General features: G+C 41.0%; 1 pseudogene; it reads right to left on the reverse strand.

Moving 5' to 3' along the window:
- Positions 1–6,771: 6,771 nt before the first annotated feature.
- On the reverse strand, positions 6,772–11,110 carry LOC142422767 (heterogeneous nuclear ribonucleoprotein H3 pseudogene; annotated as a pseudogene).
- Between the last annotated feature and the right edge of the window lie 256 nt (positions 11,111–11,366).

An 11,366-nucleotide genomic window follows, 5' to 3' on the forward strand; every position in this document is an offset into this window, starting at 1 on the left:
GCAGTGCTCGGGGCCAAGGGCGTCGGCGCATGCGTGCCACCACCGGTTCCGCCCCTTCCTCTTCCCCCAGGAACCAGACGCTGGCGCCGAAAGTTACGCCCGGAGGGGAGGGCGGGCTTTTCCTTACATTGACTTCTCCAAGGCTGCGGTTTCTGTACCCGGAGAAAACCGCTTTGCCCAGAAGTTAAAATTACCAGGCCGTTGATTTCTGTAATTATGTCACCTTCTGATTTTATCGAGAAATCACGGGACCATGGCTAACGTTGTATTTACAGTATTAAGAATCAGAATGAGCATGACTTTACTATCTTTTTCTTTTTTCCCCCCAACATCTTGGTCAGTTGACAACGAATGCTGATTATTTGTGTTTAATCGCTTGCTGGAAATTGTTAAATGGCTAATTCAAGATCACCATTATTTTTATTTAGCAAATTTGCAGAAAGTACAAAGATGAGTGATGTCCCGTGATAGTGGACTATGTTCTGGAGGATTGCATAATCATTTTAAATGTGTGTTTTTTTTACTCCTAGTGACGCAGGTTATACGCAGTCAACATGATCCGTAAGGTTAGCAATTCGAAACCACCAGCCGCTCTGTGGGAGAAATGCAGGACATTGTACTTGAATAAAGAGTTACAGTCTTGGAAACTCAGCAAGGCATTTCTATCCTGTCTTATAGAATAACTATGAGTTGGCATCTACTCCATGGCAGTGAGTATTTTTATCCAGCATGCGATTTTTGTTGGCTGTGCATTGGACTACTAACTGCAAGATCAGCAGTTCAAATCTGAAAGATGATAAAAGGTATGCAGTTAGTTGTTGAAAGAAAACTGAATAGAAGAGTGAATGTGTTGATTAAAAAGAAAGAAAAAGGATAGATTACAGTATAAGAAATATGAAGGCTTTGAGAATGATTGGGGCAGGGAATGTATGGATGTGCTTTATACAATTGATGTATGTATATGTATGGATTGTGATAAGAGTTGTATGAGTCCCTAATAAAATGTAAAAAAAGAAAAGGGGAGGAAAAAAAAGAAAATGATTAGGGCAAAGAATGTACAGATGTGCTTTATACAATTGATGTATATGTATGGACTGTGATAAGAGTTGTATGAGCCCCTAATAAATTGTTTTAAAAAAAAAGAAATATGAAGGTCTATAACAATCCTCACAAACTGCCATAACTTAACTTGTTTTAATATTATTAGGGAATAAAGGAACATGAATTAACCATATCGTTTCAGTTGACTCATAAGAAAACCTTGAAGATGTTCAGGACCAGTGGTGAGGGTAGCAATGCCTGGAGGGTGAAGAGAAAGTGAGGTAGAAAGGGGGAACCGATTAAAAGAATCTACGTATGGCCTCCTCGCTGGGGGGTGGACAGCAGAGAAGAGGGCAGGAGGAGACGTCAGACAGTGTAACGTATAATTTATGAATTAGGAAGGATTCATGAGGAAGGGGGAGTGAGAAGGGAGGGGGGACATGAGCAGCCAATATTAAGGGCTCAAGTAGAAGGCAAATGTTTTGAGAATGATGATGGCAACAAGTGTACATATGTGCTTGACACGATGGATGGATGTATGGATTGTAATAAGAATTATATGATCCCCCAGTAAAATGATTAAAAAATAAATAAAATAAGAAAAAGAAAACCTTGAAGTTGTTCTCTCAGAAAGAGTGAAGTCAATCCTTCTAGACTCGTGGTTCTCAACCTTCCTAATGCTGTGGCCCTTTAATACAGTTCCTCATGTTATGGTGACCCCCAACCATAAAATTATTTTCATTGCTACTTCATAACTGTAATTTTGCTACTGTTATGATTCATAATATAAATATGATATGCAGGATGTATTTTCATTGTTACAAATTGAACTTAACCACAGCTGAATACAAAAAGACCGATCAGCATCCAGATTAAGTTCCCATGGTATTGATATTTTTTTGGCAGTAATTTTACAGTACGATTTTATATTTACCCAGTAATTATAATGCCATGTCATTTTACCTCCAATACTGCTGCTTTCTGCACAGTAGCTGCTCTCTACACATGTGACTAGTCTACATAAGTACATTATAATGCCAGTCCTGTCATACACACCTGTATTTGTATGGGGTGTATGTGATGGGGTGGGTGCGATGATATCATCACACTGGGTATTTGTATGTGGGCGTATCTGCATGTGGGCGGACCCACCTGGAGACGGATAGAGAAGCCATGTCTCAGTTCCTAAGACCATCGGAAATAATGTGTTTTCCGATGGTCTTAGGCAACCCCAAAGGGTTGAGAACTGCTAATCTAGACCCTAAACAGTGTGATCAGCAGAAATACTGAGACCTTCAGCTCCATGTCACTTCCCTCCTTTTCAACTCCAGATTTAGTATCTTGAGATGCGCTATTAAAGTGATTTATTAAAATCTTCACCTTCCACTGTCTCAGAGTAAATGTGCTTGTTATTGATCTGTCTCTGCTTTTCAATTCTGCGGCATAAATCTGAACATTACGGTTTCATTTCCTGATCCCTTAAGCTCTTATCCCTTAAGAACCCTTGATTTTGATAATCCTACTAATTTTTGGCCCATGCCTATTGATCATCATAGTAAAGTTTGTGTCTTCTAGACTCCAACGGCTCCACGTAGAGAAGATGACTATGAGTGGATTTCAGCCAAGTCTTTTGTTGATCAGCCTGTTGCAAATAGGCCCTTGTCTGAACCAATTCGAGAGTGCCCTAGATGCCAAGTCATTCCATCATCCCTGTTGAACCTCTAGACAAAATAGCCTGCATTTTCCCCCAAAGGGGAACTCTCCACTTAGTATAAGAGATTCCCCATGTTAATTTTCTGTCCAGTTTGGTCTCTTGCAGTGGTGGACTAAAAACACAGCACAGTTTAAAAAGTTAATAGAGGGCAATGCCTTCTTTAAGCTTCCGCAAAAAGGGACAAGACCACTGTTTGATGATTCATTTTCCCTGGCAGGCAGAGAGTTAAAAAAAAAAAAGTCAGGAACTGACCGATCTAGAAGTAGCCAGATTGGTCTTCCCCTTTTCCCTAAAAGAAAAGTCTTGCTCTCTTCAGGGGAGAATGACAAGGACAGGATAGGGAATAAACACTGCTTGTTAGGAAAATAAATAACGGGCCCAGAGATAACCAGCTTGGTAAATGTTTCAACATTGAGATCAGGCTGAGTGGACATCCCAAGACATCCTATCGAGAATTAGAACCTGGGAAAAATGGACACCTCCACACTATATTTGTAGCCTGAGATACAAGACTCGAGACATCCTGACACAAAATTGTAGCCTAGATCAACTTAGAACCCTCTCCCAGTGGGACGAATAATGGAAAAGTGGGTGAGGGGTGGCGAAGGATGATGGTAAGATATGGAAAAAATAAGCTATAACTTATCAAGAGTTTGTGAGGGAGGGTAGGTGGTGGGGAGGGGAAAGAAATGGGTAGTGGATATCAGGTTCAAGTGGGAAGCGAATGTTTTGAAAATGATGGCAGCATATGTGTAAATGTGCTTGACACACTGGAGGAATGTATGGATTTTGATGAGATGTAAGAGCCCCCAGTAAAAGTTTTTTTAATTGTAGCCTGAGATAAATTAGAAAAATGTTCAAGACCCAAGGACGAACTTAGTAACTAATTAGAAATCAGGCTTCCATTGAGCTGTGAATCCCCTTCCTTTGAAAGTGCCCTTTAAAAACAAGAGGGTGGTTGTTTCATCTCTTTTGAAGTGACCCTATGCTTAAATGCACTTTGGCTTCTTTGCTGCTGCGTGCACACGTGTGTGTGTGTGTGTGCACGCATGCACAGCTTATCTCTGGCTCCTTACCAGTCAGATGGGTGGAGCTGGCCAGTTCCGCTGTATGACAATCCAGTGCTAAAGTTGGACCTGACATTTTCCTTCAGGATCAAACATTACAAAAACCACCAGCCACTCCAAGGGAAAAAGATGAAGCTTTGTATACCCTAACAATTATAGTCTTGGAAACCCACAGGGGGAGTTCTGCCCTTGTCTGTAGAATAACTATGAGACTCAAATGGCAATGAGGCTATTTTTTCAATGTACTGCCATGCAGCCATTAAAAATAATGAAGTACAAAGCCAAAGACAACTGTAAATCATAATACAACATTCTAATTTCCTTAATCTAAAAATTGAGAAGAAAATGAACGACTCAGAAGAAAATGGACAATGGACATGAATAGATAGGGCACAGAAAATGAATTAATACATGGCTTTCAAAACAATTTTATTCTGAGCTAATACAGATATCATTCCATAGTTCTATCACACCAAGCAGTATTGGACAATTGCTACCACAATCAGTTTCAAAACATTCTTTCTTGAATTCCTTGATATCAGCTCCCCTTTACCTGCCTCCCCAACTGTACCCACCAGGAATTCTAGTTGTCTCTATAGCTTCATCAATCCTGGGTTTCGTGTATTAGAAAACAAACACAAATTCAAGAGGGTTAACCATAATGACAAAATATCTTAGAGATAAACCCCAACATGAAACACACAGAGAAAATGTTGAAAACCAGATCAGGCCCAATGTATATCAGAGCAGGGAATCAGCTGACAAGGTTTTAGCTATTTAAGTCAAGTTTATCATTTTGATCTGAAGCCATCTTTTCAATGCACTGTTTGGTAACCAGTATACTCCCCATCCCTCCATAATGCATAGGGGGAAATCACAGGAGGCTTATTTCCTGTGCTGGTCTCACAAATGTATTTTGGGCTTCCACTGTCATCCATAGCTTTCTGTAAACCAGAATCTCATAATTTAGGCTCTGATTCTATTTCCTCCATTGGCTTAACACATAACTTTTCAGGCATATGGGAAGACAACCTTATTTATAAGTAGGAAAAATTGCATATTAAAATTTTACCAATCACTTATCACCCTTCAAATTGCTAAAAATTGCCAGGCTTGACAACACTATTGACGAAACTGAAACCCAAAGGGACCCAAATTAAAAGAAGGAAGTAACCCTGCCTTGCAAAACGAAATGAAATACTGCATCATGAGAGGAGTACTTACATGTTTTGAAAAATTACTGGAGTGTATTTCTTTAAATCAGAAAACAATACATGTCCACTACTATAGGCCTAACCAGATTTGCAAATGGGAAAATTATCCTAATCTTTCTAAAAATTTGAATCCTTTCTACTTCAGAAATATTTACAGTTTGACTTTTTATGATTTTTTTTGCCCCTATTGGATATTGCTGTTACATCCCAAGTCAGTTTTAACAGTGAGCATATGATACATCTAATTATACACTGCACATTATTTCTGAGAAGCCCTGATGGATTATAAGTTGGGTGACTAATCATGAGGTCAGCAGTTCAAAACTATCAGCTGCTTCAAGGGAAAAAGATGAGGCTTTCTACTTCTGTAACGTGTTGGTCTTAGAAACCCATAAGGGCATCTACTTGATGGCCGTTGTTAGGTGCCATTGAGTCAGCTCTGACCCACAGCGACTCTATGCACAACAGAAGGAGACACTGCACAATTCTTATGCCTGAGCCCCCAGTGTCAATCCATCTCGTTGAGGGCCTTCCTGTCTTTCACTCCCCTCCACTTTACCAAACATGATGTCCTTCTCCAGGGACTGGTCTCTCCTGACATTATGTCCAAAGTATGTAAGACTGTCTTGCCATCCTGGCCTCTAAGGAGCACTCTGGCCTAACTCGTATTTCCAACAACACAGATTGGTTTGTCCTTTTACTACTTTCAATACTCTTCTCCAGCACTACAGTTTAAATGCATCAATTCTTCTATGGTCTTCCCTATTCAATGTCCAATATCAATACCGTGTATATTGACACATCAATATAGATAAAACATCAATCCAAATAATTTTCCAATATTCTTCAATTACGTACACTAGATTTAACTGGAAGAGGAGCCCTGGTGGCGCAGAGTTTTAGGTGTTGGGTTGCTGATCAAAAGGTTGGCAGTTTCTTGTTGGGAGAAGGATGAGCCTGTGAGGCAGTTCTACTCTGTCCTGTAAGGTCACTATGAGTTGGAATCAACTTCATGGCAATGAGTTCCTTTTTATATATATATATTTAACTATTCCCTTATGGTGAGAGATAAGCCTGTCTGTTCCTGTAGAGATTTAGTCTTGAAAGCCTTAGAGAGCAGTTTTACCCGGTTCTATGATGTTAGGGTCCACTTGTTGGCTATGTGTTTGTTTTGATTTGTTCCCTATTGAAGATGGATATTCTAGTTGTTTTCCAGTCGACTCTCCCCTCATATGCACTTGTCACCTTATATACTGATTCCATTTTTCTGGGATTATTCCCTAAAGTGGGTTAATTTTAAGAAATAAAAATCTCCTAAGATGGGGTCACTTTAGGAACTAAAATGAGATGCTGCATATGCATAATATGAAAAATATGTATAATAATATGCATGCTATTATTTTCCACTTCAGGAAATAACCCATTAATTAATTAAAAGCAACGAAAATAAATAAATAAATAAATAAATAAATAGACATTTCCCACTTTAAGAAATAACATTACTATTCATGCATATTATGTTTTTGAATATAAAAATTTATTTAAGTCAAAGTATGCAACAAATAAAACTTACAGAAAACATTCTCTCATTACAATCTTTTGCTTTACCAAATATTTTTGAAAACACATTCCTTCAGTCATTATAAAGTTCTTAAAATACAAAAGAAATTAAATCTGTTACAAAGTTCAGTAAACCAGATTTTGTTGCCAGGACTGATATCCTGTTGGTTATGACTCAGTACATTCCACGTCATCCATCTCCACTCATGCTGCCTTGCCCATAATACCCTCCCCTGTCGCCATCGCCACCACCACAGTTAAGACCGCCCAAGCCAACAGGAGTGCCGTCTCCTCCACTGTAATTTTTCTCATTCCCATTCTTACAACAGATGCATATCCTCCTGATTATCTATCCCTCTCTGCCGTAGCCAAACCTCCCATTCCAGAGCCGGCTCCAGGAATAGAATTCAAGAAGAGTTCAATGTTTGGATGTTATGTTATCTTTAGACATAGCAGCTACTGCATCTTTATGTGTCACAAACTCTACATCTGTTTCTCCTGTTGTTCTGCCAGCAGTTCCTCAATAGGAACTCGTATCAAGTCACTCGGGTTTAGTGGGGAGAAGAATGTCACTTTATTTGCACACAAAGGCAACCCTCATGCGCACAGTGACCACCATGAAAACCTGGGCTTGCATCACCAGCCCCACCCTAACCATGTTCGCCCACACCTCTCCCATCTCTTGTTCTGTCATCAAAGCCATCATTCCTATAGTCATCATCATTATATATATCCCTAACTGCCACGCCCAGCTCTACAGTAACCTCCTGTTCCCCCTATTGGTCTATTACATGGACCCAGTGCTGTTCCACCCATCTGCTTGGTGGGTCATAAAATCCTTTGATTTCATCCCTGCTACCTCTGAAGCTCTCAATATACCTGTGGCCTGTTCTTTCCTTGTGTTTCCCCCAGAGGATTTTCTGCTGTCGTCTTTGAAGCAAACTGCACAAGGCCTCCTGTGCTTCTCCTTTGGGAGTCCACCATCAATGTTATCCCTTTTGGCACAATTTCCAACCCTTGAAGGAACTGGACTATTTCCTCTTTGCTGAAAACAAGTGGCAGCCCATGCAGTTGTACTGTCCCATCACTAGTGTCATTTGGGCCAGTATGATTCATTACCTAATCCAGCTCAATACCCTTAGATTGAAATACCACTTTTACTTTTGATACCGTTGGGAGACAGTAACCACTGGGTGCAGTCATGAGAAGGGAGCTGTCCCTTGCCTCCTGTAGTGCTCCCCAAAATGGCCCTTCAACTGTCTCTGATGGCAGCAACTGCTAAGGGAGCTGACTGTGGGGGATGGGAGGGAGCAAGCCTATGTATGCATGTTACTAATGTTAACAAATTGTGGCACATTTATTATTCAAAGTACGTAGTAATTAATGTCCCTACTTACAATGGTTCCCAAATCTCTGAGCACTAGAAGTTATCAACCTCTTTAATTATTGCCTGGATTATAGGTGAAAAATGATCTCTCACTATTTGTATTGTTATATATGGTAAATTTATTTTTATTTGTTATTTTTATTTCCTCTTTTGTCAATTACTGATTCATGTCTTTTTAAAATATTGATATTAGTTTTCTTTTTCTATCAATTACTAGGAACTTTTAAGATATTAATCACTTGTTCAGCATTTTGCGGGGGTAACCCCAAAATCAGAAAATAGCTCTGCTGGGCGGAGCTTTCATAATAAGCATTTTTCCTACTAGGTGAGCAATCAAGCAACTTGCTCTGAGTTAGTGCACCCAGTGGCATCACCTAGGAAGGTTCTCTCTGGTTACGGTCACTTTTTTGCTAAAAGCAATTTCACTCAAACCTCATTTTTTATGATGGCCAATTTACGAGAACAGCATCTGGCTGTGAAATTTTGTTTCATGCTTGGGAAAAATGCTGCAGAAGCTGTTGTGATGTTGAATACAGCTTACAAAGACAGCACTATGGGAAAAACTCAAGTGTACGAGCGATTTTCTCATTACAAAAAAGGTGAAATGTCAATTGATGACAAACGTCATTCTGAACAGCCATCAACTTCCTGAATGGGTGAAAATGACAAAATGCATTTTTGCTCGAAGACTGATGACAGACCACTGAAGAGATGGGGAAGTTATCTGGACTCTCTTGAAGCTCGGTTCAGTGAATTTTAACAGAAGATTGGGGAATGAGAAGGGCCATTGTAAAATGTGTGCCTCGGGTTCGGACTGACCAGGGAAGTGTCAAGTAGAAACATGCCAGGCTTTGAAATAATAGCTCCAAAGCGACACAGACTTTTTCCCAAGGTCAATACTGGTGAAGCGACATGGTGCTATTCTCAAATAACAATTCCAAAAGCACACATCAAGCCAGTAGAAGACATCCTTGTCACCTTGTCACTTCACTCTCCAAAAGCTCATCAAGTGAAATCAAAGATCAAGACAATGCTCATTTATTTTTTAATGAGAGGGGGATAGTGCATTTGGAATTCATTCCACTAGGTCAGACTGCTAATCAAGCTTTTTATTTAGAGGTTCTGAAAAGATTGCATAACAGTATGTGACAAAAGAGGCCTGATTTGTGCCAGATGGGATACTGGTTTTGCTACCATAATGCATCTGCTCATGCAGCCATCTCAGTACGCCAGTTTTTGGCAAAAACAGCATGCCTCTCTTGTCCCACACACCTGACTCACCTTACCTTACTCCGTTCAACTTCTTTTTGTTTCCCTGAATGAAGAGGGTCATGAAAAGACAGCAATTTGAGGTGCAGAAGTGAAGAAAAATACAAAGAAGATGCTACCAGCCATCCAAACAGATGAGTTTGAAAAATGTTTCCAAGAATGGAGTCACAGCTTTGACAAATGTATTAAGTGTAAGGGAGAATACTTTGCAGGTGATAAGGTTGTTTTGTAAAAAAAAAAAAAATTAAATTCATAGCTTTGGGAAAAAATTTCTACTTTGGTGGGGGGGGAGGATACCCCCTTGTATAAATATACCCTCTCCTTGTTATATGCCGTGAGAGACTAAAGACCACTGGACGGCCATGAAGTCACTTTTGGAGTCCTTATTAAGCTGGCAGCTACCGGGCGGACTAGTGTCACTTAAAACCCAGAAGCCTCGAATGGCAGGTATATAAAGGCAAATTTTGTTTTCCAAGTTGAAAGATAGAAGGGTCCAGCGGCATCCTGCTTTTCCACTCAGATAAGCCTAGCTGATGACAGAAGCGAAAAGAAGTGTTAGACTACAATAACATCCTGGAACAGGGTAGAGGTGGAGGTATCTGAAAGCTACGAATTTAGGCTGGAAAATCACTAGGACAGCTTGACATAGCAAACTACCAACAGGGCAGTGGGCCATAGGGGATATGGTCTTAAGGCAAGGTGGCATTACATACACTTCTCTGGGGATGGGGCAGGCCAGAAGATTGAGGGTAGACTGTAACATTCCTCACTGGTCTTATGGGCATCAAATCACTGATTCTGTTAAGGGGGTGGGGTATATATTGAGTATGTAAGACCATTAATTTAAGTGTTTATATTGGACTGAATAAACCTAATGCATTTAAAATACATGGAACAATTATTAATACAAGTAACAAAATCAATGGTTCTATTAAGCTTGTTATTAGGGGACTGACCCTTGGCGACCAAGAAAATAACTAATGATACCATTCTTGTCCTGCTTTTAATTTTTTCTGGCCTTTACGTTTTTGTTTTGTTCTTTTAAACACATTTTTCTAGACTAGGGCCAGACTTTTCCTGATAATACCAGTTTTGTTAGTGTAAAAACAACATTCTTCTATTATTATTAGATGTCTCTTCATCAGAATGAAGGGAAGTCTGGTGGGGCTAGAAGGTTAAAACCTTGTTCTTCACACACACTGACTTGGGGTAAAAATTCACTGGAGTATAAAGTTGGAGTGTACCTGACATGCTAAAATGGTAGGAAGAAATGCAAGTTACAAGACTGAAGGAACAAGCAAGCCAAGTATAAGCAGGTGCATGATAAAATACTGCAGTTCCATTGTAGCTGACTACAGTAAATTCATTACAATAATAAGAATACAGGGATCAGGAAATGGGATATGCAAGCCTTAGCGAGGCCAGATCTAGGGTGGCACCATCATAAGATGTGGGTGCTACCCTGTCCTTGGTTATGACTATGGAGTCGCACCCTGTGCTGGTTGGCCACAAACATGTCTTTAGCCGAAGAGTTGCCGATGGTGGCAGGGGGCAGGGTGGTGGCAGGGGGCAGGGTGGGTGTCTCCTCAGCTAGGGAGGCCACCAGCGTCAGGGGAAGGGAAACTGGCCCTCTTCCAGCAGGTGGGTACCTGCCACCAGCTCCCTAAGCTTTTTCACCAGGCTGTGCCACTTGGCAGACCTGTCCTGGTACTGAGTAGCCAGTTGCCTCTGGGTTGAAGCTGCTCCAGGCCATATTGGGCAGGTTAAGCCTCTTCTGGGAGGCTGTGGTCAAGTCGATGGCCAGGGGCGAGGCGGCCTCATCGCTGTAGAAGACATACTCTTTTCTGCTTGCCCGCATGGGCCCAGTGAGTCAGCACAGTGGGCGCCTTTACGGGCATGATGGGCAGCTGGATCCGGATGGGGCCGGCACTGGAGAGGTCGTGCAGTGGATGGTGGACATGCCCACCAGGCGCACTGTAGGGCAGACCTGTGTCTGAGGTGAAAGGCAGCCCCGAGGTGGAGGCTGGGGCATTGCTTCCCATAAGGATTTGTGGAGTTGGTGCTGGACAGTCTGTAAGGTCTGTAAGGACTGAAGCAAATCACAATTATGAAGC

Source organism: Tenrec ecaudatus, chromosome 12 (genome assembly GCF_050624435.1).
Source record: "Tenrec ecaudatus isolate mTenEca1 chromosome 12, mTenEca1.hap1, whole genome shotgun sequence".
In the NCBI taxonomy this organism is placed as follows: domain Eukaryota; kingdom Metazoa; phylum Chordata; class Mammalia; order Afrosoricida; family Tenrecidae; genus Tenrec; species Tenrec ecaudatus.